Genomic DNA, 20,567 nt, shown 5'->3' with positions numbered 1-20,567 from the left:
CGCATCCTGTTATTTACCTTATCTGAGTTTCCTGAAATGTGAAACACGTGTGAATGAAAACTGTCAGATTCGTGTGTTTAATAAAGCTTTTTAAATGCTTTTCATGCACAGGTGTGATTTAAACATCCTGCTGTGAGCGGTCAAACAGGCACCTTCAGTTTTACTGACTGTAAGAGGATGAATGAACTAAAGCTGGAGGAAGAGGCAGATTTCCACAACTTTTGATGCTGATTTCTTCTTTCTCTTATCTTCCTCATCTCCCTAAATCTTTCCAGATATAATCCTGTGGTTCTGCATCATCGTCTTCAACTGTTTCTGTCCTTCAGCCTCCTCCGTCGCCTCATTTTCTTGCATCTCTTATCACCTTTTCTCTGCCCTAACTTCAATCTTTGTGTGTTCTTCCTCTGCAGAAATCATCTGCCTGGTCTTCCATTCTCTCGTCTGCTTCTTTTCTTTCCCATTTCACCTTCAACCTTCCTTCATCTCATCTTCTCTCACATCCTGAGTGCAGAAGCTCAGCGGAACAGGATGGATCCCACCAACCAGCCGACCGCATGTCCTGATTATCTCAGACTTCACACCACTTTTATGGCTCATTTTACAGTCAAACACATGAATTAGGATCAGACACAGTAGTATATTTCATAGAAATGTGTCAGCCTTCTTCCAGACAGTAATCAGCCTTTCCACAGCTTCAGGCTAAACAACAACTTAGAGCTACAGACATCAAAAAATTACTGAGCAGACTCTCAGATCTTTTGTTCTGCAGAGTTTTTAATGATGTTTCTTCTTGTTTTCTCACACTTCTTTGCCTCGTTTCCTACTTATCAAGTGTTACAGCTTCACACTCCAACTGAGGTTTTAGTTTCTAATAAAATCTCAACTTTTTTGTGTCGCATTCATGTGCTTCATGCCATCGCTGCTACATGCTGCAATACAATAGCTTTTCTTGCAATGCAGCACGATGAAAGAGCAGTTTTTCTCCTGTAATCTGGGTTCTCTGATGCCTTTGTTTCTATCTGCAGTTTTTACATGTTTGTGAACGTCTCCTGTGAAAGCCCATTTTTAACAGCTATGATGAAGAAGAATATCAGCCAAAGCTCAGAAGATGAAGGAGTTATATTGTGTTAGCTCAAAAAATCTGAATCGTGTGAAGGTTTTTTGGTATTGTGAGGTAGAAAAAAGTGGAAAACTTCTGATTTTCAAATTTTACATCAAGATTTCGAGACAGACAGACATATGAAAAACTGAAATTTAAGATGCAAAGTCAGGATTTTTGAGCTCAAGCTCTCAGTAATTTGACATATGACGCATCTCAAAAACTTGAAACACACCAAGTGTGTATTTTCTGTCCAATAGTGTCGCACTTTGAACATAAAATAAAATGTCAGCCATGTTTACAGTTTGATTTTTTAAGTTTTTCTGGATCAGTCAGGTGCTTTTTGAGAGACGTTTGACCGCTCAGAGCCACCGTACATAAACATCATGATCCTAAGTTAAGGGTGCAACGATTAGTCGACATTGTCAACAAAAATCGATAACATAATTAGTCGCCGGCGTATTTAATAGTCGATTATTGTTATCGAAATAAATAATAAATTGAAGTAAATCATTTTTTGATGAAATTTTGATGCTGAACATCATTTTTCGTACGGAGTGAGTCATCTTACTTCCTACCTATCTCTGCTTAAGAGACGCATGCGCGTTACGGTAAATAATGGCGGGAGATGACGTGTAGAAACAGCAAAATGGCTGCGGCTGAATTATCGTCCTCCAGTCCAAAAGTGTCCAGGTTCTAGGAGCATTTCACCCTCGATACCCAGAAAAAATAGATTACCTGCAAGTTTTGTAAAGCCGACCTCACGTATCACGGGAGCACGTCTGTCATGCACGAGCATTTGAAGAGGAAGCAGGTTGGACTCACCATGGTAAGATATTTAGCTTGTTAGCGTAGCCTGCTAGCTATAAATAAGCGGAGTTGTCTTGGATTTTAACATTAAAGTGCAACATTAAAATTGTATAATTCAACTTAAGTCCAAAGTTACAACCAGGCTGTATTCTTTTTCACTTTTTGGTATTTATTTGACTGTTGCATTACAGCCGCACTCTTCTTGGCATTTTCAGTTAATGTTAAAAGTCAAGATGAAATATGGCTTGAATGTATCCTTTTTCAGTTTTAGATTAGTAGTTAACAGATTAATCGATAACTAGTCGACTAAAATAGTCGTTAGTTGCAGCCCTATCCCAAGTAACATCTGACAGACTGATGCACTTCATAGCAAAACACGTAAAGAACACAGAGACGTGGAATTTAAACACAGGGTGTGGCAGATCAGTTAAGCTGCTGATCAGGATGCAAGAAACACCAGAGACTTTACTGCAGGCAGCTAACTGAGAGCTGACAGTTTCCCTTGTTTTATGAAACATCAGCTGAAAACGGGAGGAACATCTGGCGTTCTCAGCCAGGAAGATTCTGCTTCATACTGACTAAATGGAGCTCACAGATGAATATATAACGTTTTAGACTTTCTGTGCAGAGTCAGTTATGTCAGATGATGGATTGATTTAAAACACAGACTTGGTTCGTTAAGGCCTAAATGTTGTCATAAAAATTGTACATTTTGAAATACTTTGTCAGAATGTTGAGATACTAAATCAGACTTCAGAAAAGGTTAAAATTGCACATTTTTGAGGTACAAAGTCGATGTTTTTAAATGTAATCTCAGATTTATTTGACTTATTAAGGCAGAAGTTAGAGCTTCGATCATCTCAAAATGCTGAGATAGACAGAATCTCACATTTTTCACGTTGGTTAGACGTAGTTTTTAACTTTTTGAATGTCTCATCAGAGGTTCAACACACAGCTTCAGCATGGAGCTCCCTGACTGAAGAAACTGAAGGATGGGACAACAGAGGAAGATGAGACAGACGCTCCAGGTATTTGTGGGTCACAAAGCAAACCAACATCGCTCTCACACACAAGAAAAGCAACAGATTTGCAAACCGACGGCTGCTTTTCCAAGCCTCCTTCCATCCTTAAACCTGTGCAACACCTCTGAATCATTTCAGCATGTTTCACAATCAGCTGTCCTGTAATGTAAACATGAATTACATCACAGTAACTTTATTAACCGACATAAAACATGTCCCGAGCACACGACGCACGCCGAGCTGATTCATTAATGTGTCAGCAGATAAATTCCCACTTCTGAAAGCGGCAGTAATTGAAGTCACATGACTCACGCTGGCTTCATGCTGCAAAAGGAAGATTTAGACTTCATCCATGTGAGCTAAGACTTACTTTCATCTCCATAAGGGATATATTTACTCTGGATTTCTCTAAAATGGTCCTTTGAGTCGTGCTTTAAGGATTTATTTGATGCAAAGACAGTAGAAGATGACTCATTTAAAGTACTGTACCGGCAGAAAACAATGTCACCTTTCATTTATTCAGAATTTTGTCATAAAAACACGTGTTGGAAACCAAAGAACTGCGGTATCTCAGCCTCAGGGCGGTTTGAGACCCGGAAATCTACACAGCACAAGTCCAAATGAGTCAGGAGTGCATAGTTTAAGGTTCACAAACATCTGTAGTGTGGCTTTAACAAACTTTGTGACGCTCATTTTCAGCTTTTAATCAGAGCTTGTGTTGCTCACAGAAGGAAACCCTGCGAGGATGCATCCTGCATCACAGAAAACATCCAGAGTGACACAATGCTGGTCCAGGAACAACATCCGAAGGCATTCATCCTCATGACTTGTCATAGGTGCATGCATATATTCTGTCCTCCTTTATTTCCATACTGTGTTGGCCGCACGCTCGGCTTGCTTTTTTCTCCCCGGAGCGTTTCTCCCAACCTCTGCAGCTCCTTCTGTGCTCCCTCTCGTCACGTCTCCGGCTTTCACGCGATCTGAGGTCAAACTACGGAAACACAAACTACCGCATGGAGCTGGGCTGTGAGCATGTTCTGACTGACGTGTTGCACATTACAGGAGATCCCTGAGGAAAAAGCAATGGATTAATTCTACAATCATCATCCTGCAAACGAGTCTGGAGCAGGTAATGAGGGTGAATTTGGAAGCCTACATCTGTCAGTGCTGCTTACTCTCATTTATAAGCATCAAATGCAAACTCAGCTGGAACAATTCCAACATCAAGCTGCTTCCCAGTGAGCTTCATCATTTTCACTCAGAGCTGTGGTTCGAGGGTCTCATTCTGTTGTTCGGGAACTGCAAAGTATGCAGATTAACCTGAAAGATGCAGAGATGTGAGGCGGCTGCAGCCGACTCAAAGAAGAAGAAGAAGAGCAGCCGACTCCAAGAAGAAGAGGAAGAAGAGCAGCCGACTCAAAGAAGAAGAAGAGCAGCCGACTCGAAGAAGAAGAAGAGCAGCCGACTCGAAGAAGAAGAAGAAGAGCAGCCGACTCAAAGAAGAAGAAGAAGAAGAGCAGCCGACTCAAAGAAGAAGAGGAAGAAGAGCAGCCGACTCAAAGAAGAAGAGGAAGAAGAGCAGCCGACTCAAAGAAGAAGAGGAAGAAGAGCAGCCGACTCAAAGAAGAAGAAGAAGAAGAGCAGCCGACTCAAAGAAGAAGAGGAAGAAGAGCAGCCGACTCAAAGAAGAAGAAGAAGAAGAGCAGCCGACTCAAAGAAGAAGAAGAAGAAGAGCAGCCGACTCAAAGAAGAAGAAGAGCAGCCGACTCGAAGAAGAAGAGCAGCCGACTCGAAGAAGAAGAAGAAGAGCAGCCGACTCGAAGAAGAAGAAGAAGAGCAGCCGACTCGAAGAAGAAGAGGAAGAGCAGCCGACTCGAAGAAGAAGAGGAAGAGCAGCCGACTCGAAGAAGAAGAGGAAGAGCAGCAGACTCAAAGAAGAGGGGGAGATCCCGCTCGGCTTTCACCTCACGCACCGACACACCCATTCTCTGTAAATGCTTCAGTCTGACGTAGATTCAGACCAAACCAGAGGTTTTTTTTCAACATTTATCAAAACAAATAGTTTGTTTACATTTTTAGCCAAGAATATAGATCCCAAAACTTCAGCTATATGTGGCCTGTTTGCTCGGATGCTGTCGTACGGAGCGCCGAAACTGCCATAATCTGCCATAAATAAACAAGTTAAAATGATGAGAAATGGATATTTTTACATCAGTGCATTCATTTAAACTTTAAACCATTTTAATCATCATTCTAACTGGAATATATTTCATTTCTTTCTGCTGTCCTTTACATCATGTTGATCTATTCATTCCCTCCAGATTATTTATTTTTCTCTGTACTATCGGAGTAGTGAGGCTGAGTTATTATTATTATTTCTTGCTGGTTTAAGTGTAGAAATTAAACACATTTTGGGCACATTCACAGGTAAGTAGTAAAACTTAACTGTATGTTATTAATTGTCTTTTATATTCCCCCAAAATATGAACTTATCACACTTATACTGGATGTAACTCTGCACTAAAAACAATATTTGTACGAAAGATAAGAAAAATACTCTTCAGTAAGCTGACATTCAGACCTGATTACACCAAACCAAACAGGCAGCTAACAGCTACTTATTCTAACAAATAAGCTGGTAGTCCTGCAGCTCGGCTCACTTTTCTTCATGCTTCTTTGTTTTCGTTCTATTTTGGTGCAGCTGTAAAAATGATAAAAGCTCCAGGATCCCTTAAGTTTGTCTTTTCATTATTTATTCGATCTCCGTCATTCATTCAAACATGAATCTGTTTTAAATTAGATTCTCTCTCTCAATGAAGCGGGAAACATCTCAGCAGTAAGCATGTTTACATAAAACACGAAAATAAATGATATCGGACCAAAAATGGACTTTAAAAATACACGGAAACACGATAGTCTGATTGAAACTAGACTAACACAACCAGTTAATGCATGTATACGCTCAATTAGACACAAACAGGCCCAGCTGCTCCACTCAGGCTCAAAGATCCATGTTTGTGCATCTTTTTGTCCTTGAACTTTGAATAAAGTTTCTTTTCTCAGAAACTGGGACTGAAAATCAGCCCATTAAGACTCACTTAAAGCATCGCTTTGCTCTCTTTTACAACCACAGCCTCATCTGACAGAATCAGCATTAAAGTAACTTAAAGGTGACGTCTGACGGATTTCAGAGGGTGTTTTTAAGTTAAAGTTTTAGGTCTTAATGGGTGACAAAGTGCAAGAGACTTCAGGACGATGGTAGAAGTAAAAGAAGAGAATCCAGGCTAAAAACGAGGTGTTTCAGATGAGAATAACTCAGTTTGGTGTTATTCTGCAGACTTTTTACCTGCACAAAAAGCTTTATGACACAGAGAAGGACAGAAAGATGAAATCATATCATGATGTCTTTAAATTAAACCCTGAGTTTCATCTGTTTCCTGCTGTAACACATCGTCTCAGGATGCCTTTCGAAGGGTCTGACCCGCAGTTTGATTACCTTTTGAGCAGTTTCTGTCACTATAAACCTTCCATACAGTGTAACACAGAGCAGCTCCCAGCAGGTGTGGCATCGCTCAGAATCAATCCCATCAGCTCGTCCTGCTTTGCTGTAAAAGCAGAGTGTCCTGTCACAGTGCCGTGATGGAGAGCGAAAACTCACAGAAATACCTCTCCGGAGAGGACGCTGCTGTCCAGAAGCAGCAGCAGTGAATATGCAGCACCTTCAATTCAATTAGGCTGAGAGAAGAAAACACATTCTGTCACTGCGCTGCTGCGATCGGCTGCTGCTCCGCTGCCCGGCGCGGGACATGATTCACTGATGTCAGGCAGGGCGCCAAGCTGGGCTGGCAGAGGGCCGCGGGGAACGTTTGGCTTCAGGACGGGGGTGTGGTTGTGAGGAAGGGGGGGTGACCCTGACATGCAGACGCCGCTGTGCGTCACGTCCAAGCTGCATCTTGGATGGTTTCATCTCAAAACAAGCTCCAAATCCACCTTTTATTTCACACTGCAGCTGGTTTTTAACCATAAAAATGCTCTAAATCATCATTCAAAATGAATTAAAGTTAAAAACTCATTATTAGATTGACCAACATGGTGCACAAGCAAATTCAATAAAGCTGTTGAGATTTTTTTATGTTAAACCAGGAGAAAATCTTCTAAATTCAACCTCAAAGTTTCCTGCTTCAGCACAAAGACTCAGACCCTGAAGGCTTGAAGTTTTCTCTCAGTGGTGAAATTAAACAAAAGCCATCCAGGTTAAAACAACTACCGTGAAGATGATGCAGCCCAGCAACAGACCAAAACCAGATCCCTCTACATGGTTTATAGAAAAATGTATGAAGACTGTTCTCAGATAACAAAGCTGCTGTACCAAGAACCCAAAGAAAGGACTAAATTCTTATCAATACTTATCTGATATACCATTAAACGCATTGAGCGCCGCTCTGCCTCAGTTTACTTCCTGGTTCTGGAGAGGAAACTCCAACCGAACCTTCAGGAGAAGCAGGTCTATGTTCTGAGGGACTACAGGGTGCCGGGGTCACTTTTCCAGGCTATTTGGTTCCCATATAACAAAAGTAAGAGCTCTGGATCTGGATCTGGAGGATCTGGAGGTGTAGTCGGGATGATGTGGTTCTGTTGACCTTCAGCTGCTCTGGAGCGGTTCAGCTGAGGGTGAAGCAGCTCCTCCAGATCTTAGGCCCTGGTTCTGATCCTCCGGGTCGGGGTGAGTCTCTGCCTCAGCTGGAGCAGTTTCAGCATCTCTGGACCTGGTTCTGAGTGATGGTGAGTTGGATCAGAGATGGACAGACGGATCGGGGCTTCGTCAGCAGTAATGAGGGCGCTGCTCCGGTCCGTTTGGTGAAGCTGAGCCGGAAGGAGAAGCTTTCAGGTTCCTGCTCCATCTTTGTTCCAACCCTCACCTGAGCTCACAGATCTGGGTTCTGACCCAAAGAAGAAGGTCCTGGATACAAGAGGCTGAAATGAGTTTCCTTCAGAGGGGGGCGGGGCTCAGCCTTAGAGACAGGGGGAGGAGCTCCACCATCCGGGGGGAGGAGTTCCACCATCCGGAGGGAGGAGCTCCATCATCCGGAGGGAGGAGCTCCACCATATAGGGGGAGGAGCTCCACCATCCGGGGGGAGGAGCTCCACCATCCGGAGGGAGGAGCTCCATCATCCGGAGGGAGGAGCTCCACCATATAGGGGGAGGAGCTCCACCATATAGAGGGAGGAGCTCCACCATCCGGAGGGAGTCGAGCCTCACCATCCGGAGGGAGGAGCCTCACCATCCGGAGGGAGGAGCCTCACCATCCGGAGGGAGGAGCCTCACCATCCGGAGGGAGGAGCTCCACCATATAGAGGGAGGAGCCTCACCATCCGGAGGGAGTCGAGCCTCACCATCCGGAGGGAGGAGCTCCACCATCCGGAGGGAGCTCGGAGTCGAGCCGCTGCTCCTCCACATAGAAAGGAGTCAGCTGAGGTGGTTCCTCTGTCAGGATGCCTCCTGGAACGAGGCCCCGGGTCAGAACCAGAACTCACTGGAGCGATTATGTACCGCCTCGGGACCCCCCAGGAGGAGCTGAGAGGGGGACGTCCTCCTGGGTTTCCCTGCTGGACCTGACCTCAGATATGGAAATAATGAAAGGATGGAATAAACAGTTTATGATACTAGATGAGCAGCGATGGCGGGTGGATTTATTAGTGAATTAATTCTGATTATCAAATCAAATTTTACTGAAAACATTTAGAATAATGCAAAAAGGAAAAATCTAAACTCGTAACTGCCTGAAGGAACATTTTCTGATGACACTTTCAGACTCATTGGATGAACAGGACAACACGACAGCTATCATAATGTCGCTCTGTTAGCTTAAACATGCTAATGACCCGGCTGATGTTACAGCACCAGCCATCACCGGCCAGATCAATACCTGGCTTCAGCAGGGATGGAGCCTCTGCTGGTTTCTCAGTATTCTTCATTTTGTCCTTTTTATTGTCCCATAAATTAAATCCGTAAGTGAGGCCAAAGTGTTGGCTGCGTAAAGCAGCTGCGTAAACTGTGCATGTGATCAGTAAAATAGAGACCAAAGGTGCCGCTCGGTCCATTTCTCACCTTCTAACTGTTCTGCAGGAGGATTATTACATAAACTCCAGTTTCTGAAGTGATTGATTCGGGGGAGCTTGTAATCTTGTGGGTTTTATAACGAGCCTCTGCTCCTTTCTGTTCTTCCTCACAGTCTGTTCGGCCCTAAATTGGCTTCCTGTGTCAGACGGAGTTGCATCAGTCTGCTGCTGAAGGTGCTTTTCTGCTTCTCAGCGGGGTTGACTGATTGTCCCTGACTGCCAGTAGTTGGTTCACAGCGCTTTGTTGCTGCATGCAGTCCAGGCCGGCTCCTCCAGCGTGAGCCAATCTGACTCGTTAGCTTAGCAAGTCCTCCGGCTTCGCCTGCTTGGACAGCAGCGACTTCACCTTACAGTCCTCTGCAGGCCGGTAGCCCATTTTACCTGCTGCATGCCACAGAATCGTGTCTTGAGTGGAAGTGAGACAGTTTGAAGGCTTCCTGATCAGGTCGTAAGACACAAACAAACCAAGCTATCATTCAGAATTCAAATGAGAATCATTGGTCAGGGGTGTGGACGTTCAAAAGTTCCTCTAAACATGGAGCCAATCCATTTAAAACTTTAAAAGTCAGCGTTAAAATCTTAAAATCCCCTCAGAAACAGACAGTGAAGGACCAGTGAAGCTATGGCTTCATCTCAGCAATCACTCTGAGCTGGAAAAAGCTGGCCTTCATGACCTCACTGGTCTGGTTCTCCATCTTAAAGAGCTGTCAGATATTCCAGCCAGATGTCTGACAGAAGAGCCAAAGGGCCAAGAACGCCACTGCCAGGTGGATTTAGCGAGGACCAGAACCAATCCAGGTCAAGGGTTTAACTATTCACTCCGTGCTCTGTGACAGTCGGCTAACTTCACACAGAGTTTGCTGCTGATAGTTTTGTGCAACATGGCAGGATATTTATCAGATTTTGACGACTTTGAATAAGATGGACGTTCTTACCGGAGTGAATAAGCTGTGCTGCAGGGGGGCGTGTGGATGAAGTGGTCCCAGTAGAGTGCCTGTGTAGAAATCCCTCCGTTAGCTCTCCTATAGCTGCAAGTAGCCACATAACAGCAGCTATGAGCTAACAGAGCTATGAGCTAACAGAGCTATAGCACACGGTCATTCATTCATTCTTCTTAAAGTATTGGTGAAATAAAGACAGATAATGCCTTATTTAGAGGCTGCATCCTCTAAGCCCCGTTCACTCCGTTATATGGATCTCCAGTTATCTAAATATCTTCTGAAGGACGCCGACTTTCACCAAACTGTTCTCGGTGAGCAGATGAACGTATTTCATGCCAGAAATAAGGTTTAAAAATACCGGAGTTGCCCTTTAAAAGTCAGCGTGAAAATCTTAAAATCCCCTCAGAAACAGACAGTGAAGGACCAGTGAAGCTATGGCTTCATCTCAGCAATCACTCTGAGCTGGAAAAAGCTGGCCTTCATAACCTCACTGGTCTGCTTCTCCATCTTAAAGAGCTGTCAGATATTCCAGCCAGATGTCTGACAGAAGAGCCAAAGGGCCAAGAACGCCACTGCCAGGTGGATTTAGCGAGGACCAGAACCAATCCAGGTGAAGGGTTTAACTCAAGTCAACCTGATGAGAGCTGCAGCAGCTTTCAAGTGTTGGAAATCGTTTTATTTTGGTACGAAACTGACTTTTAATCTCCTGCCTGTGGTTAACCTGATGATGGTGTCATAATGCTGCTGTTAAGCGACAGGTGGAGTGAAGAACTTCAGCTCAGGCATTCGTGAGGATGTTATGCTGACACATGAGCCCAAAGTACAAACCCCCACATGGAGGCGGAGCCTCGCTGCAGGACAACGCAACTCAACTTTATTCATGCAGCACTTTTTGCTTTAAAAGCAACACAGATGGCAAGAAGCAAGAATGCAAAACCAAACCAAAGCAGCTAACAAATATAGAAGCATGGAGGCACCAGTCAAAACTCTGGGACTTTAATGGATTTCCAGTAGCAGTAATAAGCCCAGAGACCAGTTTTCACAATCTCTTTCAGGCAGTTTCTCCCTGATTCTGGAGATATTAAAGGGGAACTCTGGTATTTTTAAACCTGGACCTTATTTCTGGCATGAAATACGTTAATCTCCTCACTGAGAACAGTTTGGTGAAAGTTGGCGTCCTTCAGAAGATATTTAGATAACTGGAGATCCATATAACGGAGTGAACGGGGCTTAGAGGATGCAGCCTCTAAATAAGGCATTATCTGTCTTTATTTCACCAATACTTTAAGAAGAATGAATGAATGAACGTGTGCTATAGCTCTGTTAGCTCATAGCTGCTGTTATGTGGCTACTTGCAGCTATAGGAGAGCTAACGGAGGGATTTCTACACAGGCACTCTACTGGGACCACTTCATCCACACGCCCCCCTGCAGCACAGTTTATTCACTCCGTGCTCTGTGACAGTCGGCTAACTTCACACAGAGTTTGCTGCTGATAGTTTTGTGCAACATGGCAGGATATTTATCAGATTTTGACGACTTTGAGTAAGATGGACGTTCTTACCGGAGTGAATAAACTGTGCTGCAGGGGGGCGTGTGGATGAAGTGGGCCCAGTAGAGTGCCTGTGTAGAAATCCCTCCGTTAGCTCTCCTATAGCTGCAAGTAGCCACATAACAGCAGCTATGAGCTAACAGAGCTATAGCACACGTTCATTCATTCATTCTTCTTAAAGTATTGGTGAAATAAAGACAGATAATGCCTTATTTAGAGGCTGCATCCTCTAAGCCCCGTTCACTCCGTTATATGGATCTCCAGTTATCTAAATATCTTCTGAAGGACGCCGACTTTCACCAAACTGTTCTCAGTGAGCAGATGAACGTATTTCATGCCAGAAATAAGGTTTAAAAATACCGGAGTTCCCCTTTAAGAGGTGGGAAAATGCAGCTCTGGTTCCGTTTAACATGTGGAATATAAGACGAGTTCGGGCCATAGATGACCCCAGAGCTCCTTTCAGTGGAACTAAGAGCCAAAGTAACTCTAAAAGGTTGGATCAGGACTTATCTGACGTTTTACCTGGATTCAAAAAGAGAAAACGACCTAAAATCTCTGTAACAAACAACAATATAGCCTAAAGTAACGAATAAGTGCTTAAAACTGAGAGCTGACGCACAGCAGAGAGGGACGGGAGGGTTTATCTGGGTGTTTCAGGTCAGCTTCACCTCAAGCTAAAGCTCTTTATTCTAAAACTAATGACATGAGACTTTTAATAACTCGTAATAACTGAGCTCTGTGAGAGCAGATGTTCAGCCATTTTTGTTTCCATTATTTTACTCCATGTACAGAGGTGTTAGGAGCAGATATGGTGCCATGATTTCCATATATCAGCTGCCTGCATCGTCTCAGTAAGTGTCCCGGCTGATTGTATTGGCCGTGGTTATTAGCACACCGAGGAGCTGGTTATCGGTTCACGTTCTGGTCAAGGTCGTTTTAAAGGTGTCGACACGCAGCGAAGGAGGAGACCGAACCCGTTAAAAACGAGGCGTCAGAACGGAAGTCGCAGCATTTTCCTCCTGAAAGTTTCTGAGAAGGAAAACAGGTTCAGAAACGGCTGAAACAGCCTCTAACTTTCTCACCTTATTTCTTTCTTTTGTCTCTCTTTTCCCCCTTTAACTCCTCTCCTTTTGTGCTTCCCCTCTTCACTCGTTTCTCCTTCATCTGTTTAATCTCTTCATCACTTCTTTCCTGCTTGCTGCCTTTCAGTTTCAGTACTGTGTCTTTAGTTCTTTTCTTTCTCTCTCCATCTCCATAAAGTCTTCCTTCCTTCATCACTAAATGTCTAATTTCTCCCCGTTGACCCTCCAGTCACCTCCCATATTTCCTCATCTCCTCCTTCCTACCATCTTCTCTTTCCTTCCTTCCCTTTTTTACCTCCTTTTGTTTTCCTCATTCTTTCCATCCATCTTCATTGCCATTTCTGTCCTTCCCTGTCTTTTCCTTTTGTTCTTTCTCCTGTCATCCATCCTTCTTTCCTTCCTCCCTCCTTCAGCCTGTCCTTTTGTTCTTCCTTCTCTCCCTCAGTTTCTGTCCGTCCTTCCCTCAGTTTCTGTCCTTCCTTCCCTCAGTCTCTGTCCTTCCTTCCTTCCTTCCCTCAGTTTCTGTCCTTTCTTCCTTCCTTCCCTCCCTCAGTTTCCTTCCTTCCTTCCCTCATTCTCTCAGTCTCTGTCCTTCCTTCCGTCCCTCAGTTTCTGTCCTTCCTTCCTTCCCTAAGTCTCTGTCCTTCCTTCCTTCCTTCCTTCCTTCCCTAAGTCTCTGTCCTTCCTTCCTTCCTTCCTTCCCTCAGCTTCTGTCCTTCCTTCCTTCAGTTTCTGTCCTTCCTTCCTTCCCTAAGTCTCTGTCCGTCCTTCCTTCCTTCCTTCCTTCAGTCTCTGTCCTTCCTTCCTTCCTTCCTTCCCTAAGTCTCTGTCCTTCCTTCCTTCCTTCCCTCAGTTTCTGTACTTCCTTCCTTCCTTCAGTCTCTGTCCTTCCTTCCTTCCTTCCTTCCCTAAGTCTCTGTCCTTCCTTCCTTCCTTCCCTCAGTTTCTGTCCTTCCTTCCTTCCCTAAGTCTCTGTCCTTCCTTCCTTCCTTCCCTCAGCTTCTGTCCTTCCTTCCTTCCTTCCTTCAGTCTCTGTCCTTCCTTCCTTCCCTCAGTTTCTGTACTTCCTTCCTTCCCTAAGTCTCTGTCCTTCCTTCCTTCCTTCCTTCCCTCAGTTTCTGTCCTTCCTTCCTTCCCTCAGTTTCTGTCCTTCCTTCCTTCCTTCAGTCTCTGTCCTTCCTTCCTTCCTTCCCTAAGTCTCTGTCCTTCCTTCCTTCCTTCCCTCAGCTTCTGTCCTTCCTTCCCTAAGTCTCTGTCCGTCCTTCCTTCCTTCCTTCCCTCAGCTTCTGTCCTTCCTTCCTTCCTTCCTTCCCTCAGTTTCTGTCCTTCCTTCCCTCCCTCCCTCCCTCAGTTTCTGTCCTTCCTTCCTTCCTTCAGTTTCTGTCCTTCCTTCCTTCCTTCCTTCCTTCAGTTTCTGTCCTTCCTTCTTTCCTTCCTTCCTTCCTCCCTCCCTCCCTCTTCCCTTCCTTCTGAACTTCTGGTCGTCTCTTTAACCAGTTGACTCATTAGTGCTTCTCCATCATCCCATTCTGTCGCTGTATTTTTTATCGCCTCGTCTCCTGGTTTGTCGTGTTTGTGATGAACTGAAATTAGAGGAAACGTGCGTCAGCTGCAGCTGTCGAGCTCACCGAATTCCTCACATGTGAAACTCACCGAATCAGCTCTCCACAAACATTCCTCCCTGATATCCTCTGCAGCCGAACACGACTTCTGTCGCCGACCTTAATGCAGAAAAGCATCTGAACTTTTTGCAAACAGTTGTTTGTGGCTGACAACCACAGAAGAAGTGAATTGATCAACAGAGAACAACAAAGTGAAATAAGAGATAGACACAGAAATAGAAAGCTATGTGTCCTTGCACGAGTCTGCATGTCTACGCATGCATCACTGTCGGTTTGATGGTTTGTATGAACAAGGAGCCCGAAGTACGCATTTTAATCATTAAAATGTTATAAGTGACACAGATCCACAGCTTTTACTAGTCTGGTGTTTTTTTTCAGGTCCATCCATCTTTTTGTGAGCTGTGGTTCTTTTTCAGGTAACACGAGGCCATTATCACCACTGCAATCAGCCCCATAAACCAACATAAGTGGATACCTGACAGGGCAGCGACAAGAGCACTTACACAACATAACAGATTCCAACACAGCACACACGAACACGCTGCCAAGAGCTGCTTCTGCGTCTGGTGATGGGTTCAAAGCCAGAAACAAGCAAGTTTAAGGTGTTAAAACTCAGCGAATCCAACGTCAGATAAACACACGACATGTCATTATTTACTGAACAATAACTGAGGCAAAACACAGGAGCAGTGGGTGGAAAACTAAGTGAACCCTCACTGAACTGAGAGGGTAAGAAGCAGCCAGGAGCTGCTGATCAATGCTCTGATTAACTGATCCTCAGTCAGTGTGAGCAGCTCTATAAAAGCAGGAGTTCTGTCAGTTTAACACGATGCCAAGGAGGAAAGACACCAGCAATGATCTTAGAGAAGCAGCTGCTGCTGCCCATCAGTCTGGGAAGGGTTATAAGGCCATTTCCAGACTATCTGGAGTCCATCGTTCTACAGAGAGAAAGATTATTCACAAGTGGAAAACATTCAGGACAGCTGTCAATCTTCCCAGGAGTGGACGTCCCAGCAAGTTCACCCCAAGGTGAAGAAGCCCAGAGCTACATCTCAGACTCTACAGGCCTCAGTTAGCATGTTAAAGGTTAAAGGTCACCCCGAGGTGAAGAAGCCCAGAGCTACATCTCAGACTCTACGGGCCTCAGTTAGCATGTTAAAGGTTAAAGGTCACCCCAAGGTGAAGAAGCCCAGAGCTACATCTCAGACTCTACAGGCCTCAGTTAGCATGTTAAAGGTTAAAGGTCACCCCAAGGTGAAAAAGCCCAGAGCTACATCTCAGACTCTACAGGCCTCAGTTAGCATGCTAAAGGTTAAAGTTCACCCCAAGGTGAAAAAGCCCAGAGCTACATCTCAGACTCTACAGGCCTCAGTTAGCATGCTAAAGGTTAAAGTTCACCCCAAGGTGAAAAAGCCCAGAGCTACATCGCAGACTCTACAGGCCTCAGTTAGCATGCTAAAGGTTAAAGGTCACCCCGAGGTGAAAAAGCCCAGAGCTACATCTCAGACTCTACAGGCCTCAGTTAGCATGCTAAAGGTTAAAGGTCACCCCAAGGTGAAAAAGCCCAGAGCTACATCTCAGACTCTACAGGCCTCAGTTAGCAGGTTAAAGGTCACCCCAAGGTGAAAAAGCCAAGAGCTACATCTCAGACTCTACAGGCCTCGCTTAGCATGTTAAAGGTTAAAGGTCACCCCAAGGTGAAAAAGCCCAGAGCTACATCTCAGACTCTACAGGCCTCACTTAGCATGTTAAAGGTTAAAGGTCACCCCAAGGTGAAAAAGCCCAGAGCTACATCTCAGACTCTACAGGCCTCAGTTAGCATGTTAAAGGTTAAAGGTCACCCCAAGGTGAAAAAGCCCAGAGCTACATCTCAGACTCTACAGGCCTCAGTTAGCATGTTAAAGGTTAAAGGTCACCCCAAGGTGAAAAAGCCCAGAGCTACATCTCAGACTCTACAGGCCTCAGTTAGCATGTTAAAGGTTAAAGGTCACCCCAAGGTGAAGAAGCCCAGAGCTACATCTCAGACTCTACAGGCCTCAGTTAGCATGCTAAAGGTTAAAGGTCACCCCAAGGTGAAAAAGCCTAGAGCTACATCTCAGACTCTACAGGCCTCAGTTAGCATGTTAAAGGTTAAAGGTCACCCCAAGGTGAAAAAGCCCAGAGCTACATCTCAGACTCTACAGGCCTCAGTTAGCATGTTAAAGGTTAAAGGTCACCCCAAGGTGAAAAAGCCTAGAGCTACATCTCAGACTCTACAGGCCTCAGTTAGCATGTTAAAGGTTAAAGGTCACCCCAAGGTGAAAAAGCCCAGAGCTACATCTCAGACTCTACGGGCCTCAGTTAGCATGTTAAAGGTTAAAGGTCACCCCCAGGAAGTGTCATTAAAAGGAAGCTGGTGGAACACAAACAGTGTGTTGGTCAGTGAAGTCACTGAAAATCATTCCTTTAACCTTTATTCAGATGTTTCTGTTCGATAAAGTTTAGCTTTAAGTTTTTATTGCATTTTAAAACCCTTAAATCTTTAGTCGTTACATTTCAGGACAAAAGCTAAATAAAATGCTTTATGTATTTAAATCATCGATAAATAAACTGCGTACGGTATCATTCGAACCCAAGAAACGGGCAGAGAAACATGAGCAGGAACAAAATAAGTCTAAATTTCATCTGTTTTTGCTTCACATTGAATCGAACACTTTGTGTTAGTTCAGCTAATTAAAGCCTGACACCAACTACAGACCCGATCTTAGAAAACAATCTGTTGGCTGAAGCTGCAGGCCTCAACGAGAGGATTAATCAACACACTCTCTCTGGAGAAATCAAAACGACTCGGACACCTGTGGCTCACTGCTGTCAGCCAATCAGAAGCTGGGAAAAGAATCAGGAAACATCCAGCTGATCGGGAGGAGAGGAGTTTGGATAAATTTCAGGGAGAAGAGCGTTGAAGGAGATGAAGAAGAATGTGCGTTTAGATTAGATGAGAGGATGGAAACAGTGAAGGAGAAAACCAGAAACTAAATGAGGAAAAATAAAGCAAGGCTGATAAAAAAAAAAAGCAAATAAATAAGAGCAGCGAAGAGTAAAAAATGTGAGAAAATTCAAATAAAGAAAGAAAAAAGAAAGGAACACAGAGGAGGAACGAGTTGAGATTGAAGAGGTGGTCTTGAATTAACCAAAAGCTTCTCTGTCATCAGCTGCTGATTTTGGAGAATGACTCTCATGCACACACACATGCACACACAGGGAGGCAGCAGACGGCATTGTGGGTAATTAGCACCATCATGTCCAAAAGCGGCGGAGACAGACGTGACGGAGAGAGTCGATGAAGATGTAAATCTGCATGAAGAGTCTTCTTGTGTTTGACTGCAAGTCTGCTCACATCCACTTCAGGCCGTGCACGTGCGTGCACGTGTGGAGGTGGAGGCGTTTCACATTGTGAAGACTTGAGTTGGTTTATGGGAAGGCTGGAATGTGGTAAGTTTCCAGAAAATAAATCTGAGTTAATGTAATGTCCTCTAAAATGATGGAGGCACAGCTCCGCGTGTGCACGTGCGTGTGCATGTGTGCGTGCACACACCAGCGAACGCAACTCATGCCAGAATGAGTGACCCTGACACAAAAGAGGAGGGGGAACAAAAGCCTGGCAGCGCCGCCCGCTGCAGCTGTTTGTTCACACAGAGATACTGAAGCGGTGGAGGTGGACAAACAACCTCCAACCTGGTGCCTCCACCAACCTGGCAACCCGCCATCACCTTTCTGTTTCTGGCTCCCAGGAACAGGGATGTCCCTGTTCACCACCCGCCACATGTATTTCCACGTTGCTGAAGGCGACTATAAAGTTAATTTTGGAAGATGATGGACGCCACTTCTTCTTTTAAAGAAGAAGCCAATTATTCGCTTTTGGAGACAAACACGCGAAAGAACCTGAGAATCAAAGTCTGAAAGTTTCAGAAAAGGAATCAGAATGAACAGTTTTTTCTGCAGAACTGCCCACAGACACCGACTCATTATCGAGACAACGAGGCTCATAGTGTTATTACCTCAAGATTAAAGGGTTATTCTTATTATTTAGCCAAATAAAGTTCATTTTCCCACATGAAGATCAGCTACTGGCCGAAGTGGAGTTAGTTAAAGTCTTATTTACGCCCAGCAGCAACAGCCATCGACTGAACTCACTGCAGCTTGCAACAGAATTACACGGGTCCCTTAAATCAGTGTTAAAGGTCCCCAAACGTGGTGATGAAATTGCATTTTAACGCAGGAATCGCTCATTTTCAAGCTGCATTTTCTTATGATGACGTCATGATCTCGAGAAAAACAAAAGGCTGATTTTTGGTATAAAACAAGATGAAGTAACACTAGAAAATGTGGCTTTTTTTGCTCTTTGGCTCCTCCTACAGTTGTGTGATGTAACGCCTCGTCATAAAACACAAGCCTCAGTGGGAACCCTGCACATGCACAAAGACGCCATCAAAAGCCGGAAAAACTGTCCCCCGACCACAAAGCAAAGAAAACTGTTGCAGGTTTCAGGAATGTGAAGAACAAAGGTCAAACGAGCAAGAAGCAGCGAGATTTAAGGTTCACAAACTTCTCCCGTGTTGCTTTAACATGCAAATATCCCAGATGTGATATAATATCCCAGATGTATCCCAGAGATTAAAATGGTTCCTTAAGAAGAGCTCCCTCCATTTTCCTCTTGTGGATGTCCACCACAACTGTTGTTGTCATTTCCTGTTAAGCAACTACTTCTTCTACTGAACTGCATCCACAAGCAACGTCACACTGCTTCCTCGGTGTCTTGAAAATGGTTTAAACCTTTTGAATTTTGATGCTTTGTCCTTTAAATTATTTATAGTTTACCAAGTTTCCATTTGGAGCCTCTTTAGGCTCCTGTCATGAGAAAATCTGCCACCTTAAAGCGAGCACACCTGGTTTTGGACGCCTTTACTTACTCCAGCAAAACACAAAACTTCATTTTCAAGAACCAGTGGCTGTGAATCAAGTCGTGAGCTGCATCATGTGAGTTATGAGCAGATAAACTTTGTGAGTGAAAGTGATAGAAGCTGTGAGTCAGAATCCCGCAAAGCTAAACAAGGTGTGAAGTTAAAAGCAACAGAAATGGAGGATAAAGCTATAAAAAGAAGGCTCGACTAATCGATATTCCTGTAAGTGACGACAGCGGGTTCCCATCGGTGTCATGGTGGACTCTTTAAGGGGGTTTCTTGGCTCTGCAGGTGTCCGATGAGCAGGAAGAGACGAGTGGACGAGTCACCTTTCAGCTGGGGTTACACCCTGACATCACGACCCTCCGGGCTCCGGTGAGCTGTACTTAAACACCCTGACACACATTCATTATTCATGCGCTCACTCTTATTTACTGGCCTGCTTTTTCCTTTCGGACTGCGTTTCCAGACGTTTGTTTGGAGATCAACTGTCAGAGAAATGTCCCGTTAGCAGCCTGGAGGTAGTAAAATGCTGGAGGTAAAATCTCTGCATCTGAAGCTAACAAAAACAACATGAATCAAAAATGTTTTGTGTCATAAATGAAGTGGTATCTGCTGATATTTTGTACTGTTTGCACAGTATGTACCTGGAGGTTTTCTGTACAAAAATAACCTATAAAAAAGTCATATTTATTCCCCTAAATAAGATCTGATGTCTTCAGGAGTCTCATAATTAGCAGAATTAGGTTCAACAGTGTCCGGTGTCACATGATCTCTGTATGACGCTATAAACCTGTTCTGAAAGGCACCGTGAAGACCAGGTTATGGAGATGTACGGGTCAGGGTTGGGCTGTGAGAACATATCTGAAAACCACAAATCCATCGCTATAAAACAGGAAAGAAGGTGGCAACACCACAAAGCTGTCTTTAACCGGGCAAAGAGGGCAGAAAGAGACCAAAAGTTCCCCTGAAGGAGACTGAATCAATCCATAAACTCTGCTAAGAGAGGCCGGAAAAAGAAAAGTTCCATCTCTCATCACCTAAAGAACAGCGTCCCCACAGTGAAGCACGGTGGTGGCAGCATCATGGGGCTGGGAGACTGGTCTGAGCTGAGGGAGCGATGGATGGATGGTGCTAAAGGTTCATCTTCCAGCAGGTCGACGACCTTCAATGTTTAAATGTGTTGGAATGGACCCGTTGGGTTCTGCAGAACCCTGTGGTCTCTGATTAATCTGACTCCACATCAGAAGGTCAGGGGCTCCAGATTAGAGCCCTGCACGGGACCATTTTCTTCATCCCACCATTACCACCCGCACAAATAATAGAAATGCATTGATTTTGAGTCATTTTACAGGTTTTTAATAAAGAGATTCATGGACA

Source organism: Leuresthes tenuis, unplaced genomic scaffold (genome assembly GCF_036924035.1).
Source record: "Leuresthes tenuis unplaced genomic scaffold, fLeuTen1.0.hap1 SCAF_24, whole genome shotgun sequence".
NCBI lineage: Eukaryota > Metazoa > Chordata > Actinopteri > Atheriniformes > Atherinopsidae > Leuresthes > Leuresthes tenuis.
Note: the sequence above shows the minus strand (reverse complement) of the source record.